This window comes from Marmota monax, unplaced genomic scaffold (genome assembly GCF_021218885.2).
Source record: "Marmota monax isolate L192 unplaced genomic scaffold, Marmota_monax_Labrador192_F-V1.1 WCK01_AAM20220418_F8-fsc01045, whole genome shotgun sequence".
NCBI classification, from domain to species: domain Eukaryota; kingdom Metazoa; phylum Chordata; class Mammalia; order Rodentia; family Sciuridae; genus Marmota; species Marmota monax.
The window spans coordinates 55,570-64,704 of record NW_026693603.1 but is presented as its reverse complement, the minus strand read 5'-3'; the positions used below and the strand labels follow the sequence as shown (position 1 = coordinate 64,704).

Genomic DNA, 9,135 nt, shown 5'->3' with positions numbered 1-9,135 from the left:
CAAATGAATACAAGAAACATGAAAAAGCAAGCTAACACTATACCTCACAGATGTCATAAATCATCATCAAAAGACCCCCAAAACACTAAAGGGATGAAATATCAGAAAAGGAATTCAAAAGAATCATTATAAAAATGATCAATGAATTCCAAGAAAACACATAAAAACAACTGAATGAATTAAGAAAGTCAGTATAATATGAATGAGAAATTTAACAAGGAGATAGAAAAGTTTTAAAAGAAACAAATCTTATAGATTAGATTAAAGACACAATACATCAAATAAAATGTTCAGTTGAAAGAATCTCTAATAGAGTAGAACATGTTGAAGACAGATTCTCAGAACTGGAAGACAAAGTGGTGAGTCTTGAACATATATACAGTATTAAAGAAAAAAAATAAGCAACCATTATCAGAATATACAAGAACCCTAGGACAACATGAAGATACCAAATTTAAGAATCATTGGAATTGAAGAGGGCTGTGAGATCTGGGCTAATGGAATGGATAAACTCTTCAAGGAAATAATAACAGAAAAATTCCCAAACCTTCAGAATGAGATGGACATCCAGATACAAGATGCATCTAGAATGAGGATAGAATTTTAGAAGCCTCAAGAGAAAACTGTAAGATCACATTTAGAGATAAACCAATCAGAATCACTTCTGATGTCTTAGCACAAACTTTTCAAGTCCTGAAAGAAAATAACTGTCAACCAAGACTGCTATATCCAGCAAAGCTATCATTCAAAATCAACAATGAAATAAAAATCTTCCAGGATAAGCAGAAACTAAAAGAATTCATGACTACTAAACCAGCACTACAGAACTACTTAAAGAAACACTGCATACAAAAGAAATCAAAAACCTCAGAGCTCACAAAATAACAAATGTCATTTGAAAAATAGCTAAGCAAATGAGAAATAGGACCAAATTAAACATGGGAAGTAAATCAAAATGTCAGGAATTAATAAACATCTGTCTATAAGAACATTAAATGTAAATGATCTCAACTCTCCAATTAAAATACATAGGCTGGCAGAGTGGATTTAAAAACCAGACTCAACTATATATTGTTTGCAAGAGGCTTACCTTACAGGCAAAGACAGCCCCAGGCTGAAAGTGAAAGGATGGAAATTTATATACTATGTGAATGGAGTTCAAAAACAAGCAGGAGTAGCTACTCATACTGATAAAGCAGATTTAATCAGAAGAGACAAAGAAGGTCACTTCATATTGGCAAAGGGAGCAATCCAGTAAAAAAGATATAACAATAAGAAATATTTATGCCTCAAATGCCTCAAGAAATTACATAAAAGAGACAACTCAAATTAAAGCCCCTGATAGGCCCAGTACAACCATATTGGATGATTTCAACACAACTCTCACCATTAGATTTTAAGTCATCAGACATAAACTCAGTGAAGACTCCTTGGACCTAAAAAATATTATAAATCAAATGGACCTAGCAGACATCTATAGATATTTCATCCAATAATAGCTAAATATACCTTCTTCTCAGCAGCTCAATGAGCCTTCTCCAAAATACACCATATTTTAGCCCACAAGGCAACTCTTAGAAACACAATAAACAAGATATAATTCCTTGCATCTTATCAGATCATAATGGAATGAAATTAGAACCCTACAGAAACTATAAAAACACATGGAAATTGAACAATACTCTTTTGAATGATCAATGAGTGATACAAGAAATCAAGGGAGAAATTTAAAATTCTTGGGCTCAAATAAAAATAGTGATACCTACCAGAACCTCTGAAGGCAGTTCTAAGAGGAAAGTTTATAGCTATGAGCGCCTACATAAGAAAATCAGAAAGATCCCAAATAAACATCGAATGGTGCTTTTCAAGGCCCTTGAAAAAGAAGAACAAACCAATTCCAAGACCAGTAGAAGGAAGGAAATAATCAACAGCAGACAGAGCGAAATCAATCAACTTGAAAATTCAAAAAACAAAGAATTGGTTTGTTGAAAAGATCAACAAGATTGATAAGCCCTTGGCCAAACTGACAAAAGAAAAAGAAAGACAAAGTGAAATTATAGATGAAAAAGGAAAAAACACCATGAACATCTTAGAAATCCAGCAGATCATTAGGGGCAATTTTGAGAACTTATACTGCAATAAATTGGAAAACCTAGAAGAAATGGATATTTTCTAGACAAATATGATCTGCTAAAACTGAATCAAGAGAATGCAGGAAACCAAAGTAGACCAATAACTTGTAATGAGATATACAAGCAATAATAAAAGGCATTCCAACAAAGAAATGCCCAGGACCAGACGGATTCTAAGCTGAATGCTACCAAATCTTTAAAGAAGAACTTATGCCAATACTCCTTAAAGTAGTCCATGAAATAGAAACAAATGGAACACTTCCAAATTCACCCTATGAAGCCCATATCACACTCATGTCCAAACCAGATAAGTACATCAAGGAAAGAGAACTACAGACCAATATCCCTGAAGACTCAGATGCAAAAAAAAAGATACTTAGTAAAACATTAGCAAATAGTATTCAACAACATATTAAGACTATACACCACAACCAAGTTGGTCTTATTCCAGAGATGCACGGATGGTTCAGTACACACACATCAATTAATGTAATCCATCACAGTAACCGGACTAAGGACAAAAACCACTTAGTCATCTCAATAGATGCAGAGAAGGCCTTCAACAAAATTCAACACCCACTCATAACAAAAACACTGAAAAACTAGGCATAGAAGGAATCCACCTCAACATCATGAAGACTGTGTATGAAAAACCAAGGCCAACCTCACAGTAAATGAGGAAAAACTAAAAACATTTCCTTTAAAATCTGGAACAGGACGAGGATGTCCACTCTCGCCACTCCTATCTAATACAGTGTAGAAATGCTAGCAAGGACAACTGGACAAGAGAAAGAAATGGGAGGAATAAGAACAGGAGAGGGAGCTTGAGGCACGCAGGGCTGCAGACGCTGCAGATGGCGACCCGGAGCGTCGGAGGTGGTGATCACAGCTCCTCGAGTCCGCAACTTAAAAAAATGGCCTCCTATCAGACTACATTGCAAAAATGGGAACGAAACAGGATGGAAAGAGTAAAAAAGCTGAAGAGGCAGAGCCTGAAGGATTTGTGGTAGAAAAAGCTCTAGACTGGCGTGTAGTAAATGGAAAGGTGGAATACGTTCTGAAGTGGAAGGGACTTACAGGTGCTGATAATACTTGGGAACTGAAGAAGATCTAGATTGTCCAGAGTTGATTGAAACATGTCTTAATTCTCAAAAAGCTGGTAAAGAAAAAGATGGAACCAAAAGAAAATCTTTGTCTGACAGTGAATCTGATGATAGCAAGTCAAAGAAGAAAAGAGATGCTGCTGACCAACCAGGAGGCTCTGCCAGAGACTTGTTCCTGCACGAATGATTGGTGCCACAGACAGCAGTGGAGAATTGATGTTCTTTTAAAATGAAAAGACTCAGGGCTGGGGATGTGGCTCAAGCGGTAGCGCGCTCGCCTGGCATGCGTGCAGCCCGGGTTCGATCCTCAGCACCACATACAAACAAAGATGCTGTGTCCGCCGAAAACTAAAAAAAAATAAACATTAAAAATTTAAAAAAAAAATGAAAAGACTCAGAGGAGGTCAACTGGGTGCTGGCAAAAGAAGCAAATATGAAGTGTCCTCAGACTATAATTGCTTTTGATGAAGAGAGGCTACCTTGGCATTCTTGTCCAGAAGATGAAGCTTAATAACTATTTGCATTGATGTATATATATATATATATATATATATATATATATATGTGTGTGTGTGTGTGTGTGTAAATAATATATATAAAATCTGACTCTTGGTTTTTGATTTACTAGTTTGAAAAAATAAGTACATTCTAATGAAAATCAAGTTTGATATGTTGGTTTTGAAAGTAGTATTGGGGAGTTGTTGGGTTTTATTTCTTTGTTTTGCATCAGTAGCACTAGTTATTTTGAACAAATAAAAGCTTTCTGTAGTTGCTTCCTTTAGCAAAAAAAAAAAAAAAAAAAAAAAAAACAGGAAAGGAAGAAGTCAAATTATCACTGTTTGCAGATGATCTGATGCTATATCCAGACAATCAAATAAAACTCCACCAAAAGATTGCTAGAGCTCATAAACAAATTGGGCAAAGTTAGCAGGTTACCAAATCAACATACGAAAATCAAAGCTTGGGGCTGGGGTCGTGGCTCAGTGGCAGAGCGCTCGCCAGGCATGCGGGAGGCACTGGGTTCAATCCTCAGCACCAGATAAAAATAAATAAATAAATAAATAAATAAAGGTATTGTGTCCATCTACAACTGAATTTTTTTTTAATCAATAGCTTTCCTATATACCAATAATGAATCTGCTGAGAAAAACAAATTAAGAAAACAACTCCATTCACAATAGCCTCCAATAAAATAAAACACCTAGTGCCAAGTCTAGGTGGAAGACGTCCACACCACAGGCCGTCTCAACGCTGCCCACTTCGGTCTCCACCCAAAACCTCACTCAGTGAAACATTTCTGATCGGGGAAGAGAGGGTGGAAGGAAGGAAGGAGGACGGAAGAGGAACGATGGGAAGAAGGGAGGGAGGGAGGGAAAGAGAGGAAACGTCCCCTGGGCGAGGACGGCTTCCCCTGGAAATGCGTGACGAGCTCTGCCCCACACTGCCCAGTGCCGGGGGCTCCCTTGGCCCAGGCCACCAAGCAGACAGACCTTTCCAAACTTGGCCCGCGGCACAGACATCGTCCCTGGTCACCAGAGCTCGACTGCATGTGGCCTGTTTCCCAACTGGATGCACCTGTCTGCAAGCTCTCCAGTGTGTGTGTGGATATTTATAGAGACAACCTCAAAGCCATTGGCACATTTTCAAGGCTGATATTCACTTGGAAACATCTCTTTTAATTGGAAGAAATGAATTTAAGTTGGGGAGAAAAACTCGCCATCCACTCTCTCCTCCGCCTCTCTGGAGTCCCTGTCCCTCACCTCACCAGACCTGCGAGCTTCTCCAGGGACACAGAGCCATGAGGCCCTTTACGGCCACTTCCAGGAACTATTTCCTTATGCTCTTTCTCATTCTCTTGGCAAAGCTCCACCTGCAGAGAAGACTCTGCTGCTCGAGTGTGTTTAAACTGTGTTACACTGAGATAAAGAAAAATAAACAACCCCTGTGACCCGCCGCAGAGGAGCCCCAGTGGAGGAAGTCCCAAGGCGGGCCCCACTCCCAGCTCAGCTTCACAGAGACAGCGGGGTCTGCTCCTCCCTGGCCTCCTCTCCCTCTCCACTATGGTCTTCAGGCAAGAAAGAAGGCCTCTAAAGAAGAGTCCCTCTGCTGCCAGGACCCACCAGGCACACAGACAGGCTCAGCGCTGGCCATGGCATCTAGTTCCACGTGTGCCACTTAAATTTAAATCCAGTGACTTCCAAAATCCAGGCCATTCTCCTAGGTGTGTGCCCAGAGCTCCTGGTGGCTGGTAGCTGCCAAGCTAAACGGCCCAGGGGGGCACTCCATGGCTGCAGAGAGCTCCCCCAGGCAGTGCGGGCGGCCGCTGGAGTTCTCTTTGCATTATAGGACAGCACCCATTCTTTTAACACCCATTTCACTAATGACCTTGAAATAGTACCAGAATTTAGTAGTGGTCCCAGAAGACTTCGACATCCTCTCACTGATGTAGGAAGCCCTCAACGACACTACAAAATCGCCTACTTCACTACCGCCTCCTGCACTGGAGACCTGTTAGGCACCTGAGGCACAGGTATCTAATTGTCACAGGTCTGTGCTGGGTCTGTGTCACTGTCCTACGCTCCCGTGAAGGGGAACTCAGGGGCCCCTCTGAGTGCAGCACTGGTGCTTTCCTGGGCCCTGGGTCGCCACCCTGGGCTGTTCAGAGTCCGCTAACACCCACCTCACGGCTCTGACGGCCACTGTCACTGCAGCACAGGCAGCTGTGAGTGCTGTGTATTCTGGTGGCCTTGGCTTATGGACACCGACATTCAAATTTTAGCCACTCAACCATTTAAACTGTGCAAAAAGCTATTTTCAGCTTCTGCCCTGTCCAAAAGTCAGCAGGCTGAATTTGATCCATAGACCACAGTTGGCCAGACACCACTCCACTCTGTACCAAACCTTAAGTCACACAAGATGCCCCTCGGCGTCCACTTCTGCCCATCTTCCAACATTACTGTGGTCTCCTGTGTGCAGAGAACTCTGCCAGGTGCAAGGAGCAAAGGTCAGTGAGATTCAGGCACGGCCTCAGGGGAAGAGTGCCCAGGGAGCCCGACGGCAGGCACAGGGCCGGGCAGGGCCACCAAGCTCTACGGGGGCACCACCACACCAGTTCACCCGCTGAGGCCTGGGACTCCTGGAGAAGGTGACAAGTTGGGAGGCTGGAGAGGGGTCAGCTGCCCTGCGAGAGGGAGCCTGCTATCCAGACAGAAGGGGCAGTAGGAGCCAGGTGGGCCCCAGAGGAGGGGCAGCACACACTGCAGTCAGGGAGGGACTGCCAGGTGTTCCCTGCAGACCACCGGGCCACCCAGGACAGGGCGGAGCAGACAGAGACAAGATCAGGAGCAGGAGAGCAGTTTGGTAGACGATGTGGGGATCCAGTCAAGAAATAAGGAGGAGGGTGAGGAGGAGCCGCTCCAAGCCACTAGGAGGAGGACGGAGGGGAAACAGGGAGGAGCTGGGTGATGTCCAGCCCTTGGGCTGGTGCCTCGTGGTGCACTGGGCACACGGAGGAGGAGAGGCACTCTGGGCACTAAGGATGGCAGAGACTGGAGTCTGGGCAGGAGGCACAGTTGGAAGTCAGAGGCCTACCTGAGGGAGCAACTGAGGCCGGGAGTCGGTGAGGTCGCCCTGAGAGAAGGTGGGCATAGAAAGGCCAGGCCAACCCTGAGATCAACCAGAGACCATCAGAGTGGCCACGCCCCAGGAGAGGGAGGGACACTCCACCACTCAGGGGAAGGAGAGTTTGGAGGAGAATGTGACCTGATCCTGGGCTTTGCCAGAACTGCCATTCAAGCCGTTCCTGCAGAAAAAGTGGAACCGATGCCCTGGGTCTCGGTCCAGTCCCACCACATGAGGTTCCCGGGTTACACAACAGGTTTCCCGCGATGTCCCTGAGGAGGGTCTGCATCACAGGCAGCGGGGCAGCCTCTGCCGGCTCTTCCAAGCACAGTGAGAGCCACAGTGGGGAGCAGCCCAAGAGGAGAAGGTGGGGGGTGATGGACATGCAGTCAGAGCAGGGTCACCTCCTGGACCATTGTGCAGCTCCAGGTGCTGCAGGGGGTAGTGTCTCATGGGTGAGCGAGTCACAGCTCACGGCTAGGTGACCACCAGGCCAGGAGGAGGAAAAGAGGCAACTAGCCAGCTGTCATCCGAAGGCTCCTGGCCTGAGCAGGAAGGGACATCCCTCTCCCCTGTCACCCTGCCCTCTCTGCCCTGTGACCCCTCCACTCGAGTTGCTGAGCTCTTTGCTCTAGCTTCCTCTCTCCAGCCGCTGCCCGGTCACCCTGCGGTTCCACTGCTGCCCCGCTGTGGCCTGAACACCTGAAAGCCCAGCCTGCACCCTGGGCCATGGCCTCCAGAGGGGCAAGGAGCAAGGCAGAGTCAGGCCCTGCTCCACTGCCCAATGCATGGTCAGCATCCCACCCTGGCCATGGCAGCCACCTGGTGTCCTGGAAAAGCCTAGCTCGAGACACGGGAGCATCACTGTCCCTTCCTCCCCAGGAAGTGCCCCAGGATGCCCGGTGCACCTTCCAGGTGGGGGACCAGGAAGTGCAGCCCCCATGCTGTTGGCAGTTCCGTGAGAAGAAAACTGGCTTTGCCGGAGCTTCACACAAGGGCCTAATGGACCTGTGTCCAGAGTCAAGGTCCTGGGCCCTGACCTGCACGGGGAAAACTCAACATCCCACCAGCTCAGCGGGATGTGCAGTGTGTCTGGTATTTGTTAAGTCAAAATGAAAGCACATGGTCCGTCGATGTCTAGCTGCACTCTGGATCCTCTTCCACACACACTTTAGAGACCATCCTCCCAAGAGCCAGGAAAACGGAGCGGGAGGTTTCTGCAAGTTCGCCCACAGTTGGTCCCGGGCCTGATGTCAGCCCCCGCAGCCCCAGAAAATGAAAAATCTGAGAATCTGTAATTTGCCCAGATGAGAAAACAGAGGCTCCAATTGGTGAGGTGCCCATTTCACACTCTTCCGGGTGGCAGAACCAGGTGTGGCCTTCTCCCCACCTGGTGTCACCACAGAACAGAGCGTCGGGCCAGATGAAAAGGGCCCAGCAGCCCTAGAAGTGAAGGCGGTTCTGAAAAGCATCTCCACGGAGCCGCCTTCCCCGAGCAGCCACCAGGGGGCGCAGCCGGCCGCAGCACGATTCAACCCAGCTGGCTGGACCTCAAAGCACCGGAGCCACAATCCTAGAGAGCCCTGCCTCCTTGGAGCCATGGTTCCAAGGTTTCCTTTTAAAGAGCTCATATTGACACAAGACTAGAGCAGAGAGTCACTGCCTGCCAAGGAGCCCACCCTTAGACACAGCAGCACTTTTTCCAGGCCACTCTCTCCACGGTCCTTCCTGCCAACCACAAGTGCTTCTGCAGACAGGCCAGGGGGTTAGTCTCTAAGCGCCCCTGCCCTAAAGGCAAGATCCACTGATGGCCGAGTCTGCTAGGAGCCTATGCTGAAAACTGAGGAGGATGCAAAAATAAATTAAACTCACCCTGCCTTCAGAGAATTGAGGAAGCGTGGCGGGGGCACTGGGGAGGCTCCGAGGGGCCTGTGTGCACTGGGGCTTCGGCCCAGGGAGGAGGTGCAACAATGAACTGCACGAGGACCCAGCAGAAGCACAGTGCTGCCTGGCTCCTGAGACCGAACCAGGGGCAGGGGCAGGGGCAGGACAGCCAGAGACAGACAGGCTGTGCCTCTGTCCATCACACTTCTCCTGTGTGTATGTTTCCTACTCGAGTGGGTGTGATGTTAAATGAATCGGACCCACACACTCAGTTACCTGCCTCGGAGTTCACAGCCAGGGAGGAGAAACCAGGAGCACACCACCAAGACCTCATGGCATAGCACGATGAGGCCTGGGTTGACCGCACACGGCACATATGCTGGGCAGACTCCCTG

The 9,135-nt window shown here is 47.0% G+C and overlaps 1 pseudogene; it reads left to right on the top strand.

Moving 5' to 3' along the window:
* The first annotated feature begins 3,046 nt into the window (after nt 1-3,046).
* LOC124103148 (chromobox protein homolog 3-like) lies at nt 3,047-3,746 on the top strand (annotated as a pseudogene).
* Nucleotides 3,747-9,135: the final 5,389 nt, after the last annotated feature.